General features: G+C 50.2%; 1 pseudogene across 1 annotated transcript; it reads right to left on the reverse strand.

Annotated features, from left to right (window-relative positions):
• Positions 1-385: 385 nt before the first annotated feature.
• Positions 386-1,014, reverse strand: LOC307055525 (glutathione peroxidase 1-like; annotated as a pseudogene). Its single transcript has one exon. The product of its transcript is annotated as a glutathione peroxidase 1-like (transcript).
• Between the last annotated feature and the right edge of the window lie 1,979 nt (positions 1,015-2,993).

A 2,993-nucleotide genomic window follows, 5' to 3' on the forward strand; every position in this document is an offset into this window, starting at 1 on the left:
TGAACTGAGCTCTCGCCACCTCCTCATCTCTCCTTCGCCCCGTTCACCCCTCCCTCACCCCAGAAAATGGCACAGTGGCATTTCAGTTCCCAATGCTCTGACCTCTCCTGTGCCTTAGGACGTATGTTTTGTCTGCCTGGAAGCCAATGGCCCCCAACTCCCTCCAGCTTTTGCAACGGGGTGGGAGGAGGGGGGGTTGTTTGCGTTTTGTTTGTCTTTCCTTTTTTTTTTTTTTTTTTTTGTCTGCTGATACTCATCACTTTATTAGAGCAGAACTGTGTGTGGTCTGGGAAAGGGGAGCCTGGGAAGAACACGACCAGCACCCACCTCGGGGGATTTTCCTGGACATCAGGGGCTCCTCCATGCACGTTTAGAGGTAACACCTTCATAGATGAAATCCCCAGAGGGCAGCATTGTGACTGCCAAGCAGCAGGGGTAGGAGGGGTGCCTTGGGCATAGCTGGGCCCTGGGACAGCAGGGCTTCGATGTCAGGCTCCATGTGGATGGTCAGAATGCAGCGGCTATACCTGCGCCCAGGCACACGGCCCAGGCCACTTCTTTGCCACACACCAGAGACCAGGTGATGAACTTGGGGTTGGTCCCGAGGGCAGTGGCGGCGACACTGGGCGTGGGCAGAGCCTCGCGAAGGAAGGCAAAGAGCGGGTACGCCTGCGAGCCATTCCCCTCGCGCTTCTCCACTTCTCGAAGAGCATGAAGTTGGGCTCGAACCTGTTGCCTGGTCTGACGTGCTTGGGGCAATTCAGGATCTCGTTTTGGGCGTTTTCCTGATGCCCAAACCGGTTGCACGTGAAGCTGAGCACGGCCAGGCCTCGGGGGCCCAAGGCGCCGCCTCAGCACCTTCACCTGTGTGTCATCCTGGACCTCTGTGCCTCCGAGCGATGCCAAGTCCTCAATGAGCAGGGCCCTGCCCCGCAGGGCAGGTCCACGCGGCGTGGGTGTTGGAGAGGAGAGGAGAGGGGGAGAGCTGCGAACTAGAAGCGCCTGTTTTTGCATCTTACTCATCTGACAGGTCTCAGCTCAAATATCACATTTTTAAAGAAGCTTCTGTGTTCGGCTAAGTTTCCCAGAAAATGAAACCCAGGGCAAAAAGCTGCTGGGCTATTCTTTTAATAGGGAGGACAATCCCAGGGAGCAGGGAGGAAGAATTGGGAGAGAAGCAGGGAAAGAGGAAGAGCCAGTGTGTGATATGCTGGCCATCTCCAAATGCAACCGATCTCTTAATCTGCAGGACCACACCCCCAAGAAGTCTTGGGACCATCCTTCAGAGGCAGGCAAAGGGGAGATATTATCCTCTGTCTCCTACCTCCCAGCGCTCAAAGGTTCAGCCCTGGGATGTTAACTCCCCTGTATTTCTAGGCTGCATGTGGGCATTGGGTGCTGAGAAGCCTCCTGGTGGTTCCAACAGGGTGACACCAGAGCAGGAAGCCAGAGAAGTGAGGTACAGAGCAGAAGCAGTATACTGTCAGGTTACACCTATGTGAAATCGTTAGCGCCACGCAGAGCTACAACAAGAGACAAGTGAAGCTGAGAAGATTCAAAGTGGAGGAAAAACACTGAGACCTTTGCCCTGATCCACTCCAACCCCATCCAGGTCATCCCGTGTATTCATTCATTGGACAAATGATTTTCAAACGCCTCCTAAGAGCCAAGAGTATGCTAGTGACAGTGACGCAAAGAAGCATAAATAGACACCACTGCTGCCTTGGAGGTGCTCACATTCTAACGAGGTTGATGGCTAAAAAAGAAGTATAGGAGAAAAAAAAAGGTAAAAATCACTGTAATTATAAACTGTGACAAGTGTAGATAAGAAACAAACAAGGGGGGGAGAGAGAGAGAGAGAGAAAACAGGGCCAGTGGGCTGGAACTCATGGGAAGAGGGGACAATGGCATGAGATGATACAGGAGAGGTTGACAGGAGTCAAATCATGTAGGTCTTGCTAGTTTCTTCAAAGAAGAAAGCAGTTGATTTATTTTGGTCTCTGTGCCTGTTTTCTGTTTTCCTTCAGAGTATTCATTTATTTGAGTCTTTAATTGCTTTCTGTCTGCCTGACTAGACTAGAAGCCCCATGAAGTCAAGGACCAGACACCCTTCTTGTTCTCCATGGTATACCCAGTGCCTAATCACAGTGCCTGGAGCCTGGCAGCCTTCAGTAAATAATAATTGTTGAATAAATCTGTTGAATACAGGAATGAATGGATAGGAAAGCACTTGCTGTGGAGAGCAAGGACTTAAAGCTCAATGGCATCAGGCTCTCATAATCAGATTCATGCATCTCCACAGCAAGGGACCAGAAATCCTACAAGGATGTTGACCCAGTCTTCCTGGGCTGTGCTTGAGTGAGCAGGAAATGCTCCATTTTCTTATCTGATCAAGTCTTCATTTAATTAACACATCTTTATTTCTATTTAAAACTTTCAATCAGCTTACACTGAAGCCCTAGGAGCCATATTATTGTTTTAAGAATGGCTCCATAGCCTGGCTCTGATCCATTATGTTTCAGTAGTGTGATGTAAATTAATATTATTATTATGCGCTGCCTTGACAGCTGGTAAAATGCGGACGTCCTCAAATGGCCTAACCACATGGTCCCCTCACCACTCCGCCCCCCAAGCCAAATAGCCCTCCTTATCAAATGAACCAAGTGCAATTCTTTTTTCATAAATAAATTTATTTATTTATTTGTTTGTTTGTTTGTTTTTGGCTGCATTGGGTCTCCGTTGCTATGCGCAGGCTTTCTCTAGTTGCGGCGAGCGGGTACTCTTCATTGCAGTGTGCCGCCTTCTCATTGCGGTGGCTTCTCTTGTTGCGGAGCACGGGCTCTAGGCCCGTGGGCTTCAGTAGTTGTGGCGCATGGGCTCAATAGTTGTGGCTCGAGGGCTCTAGAGCGCAGGCTCAGTAGTTGTGGCACACAGCTTAGTTGCTCTGCAGCATGTGGGATCTTCCCAGACCAGGGCTGGGACCTGTGTCCCCT

This window comes from Hyperoodon ampullatus (genome assembly GCF_949752795.1).
Source record: "Hyperoodon ampullatus genome assembly, chromosome: 7".
Lineage (NCBI taxonomy): Eukaryota > Metazoa > Chordata > Mammalia > Artiodactyla > Ziphiidae > Hyperoodon > Hyperoodon ampullatus.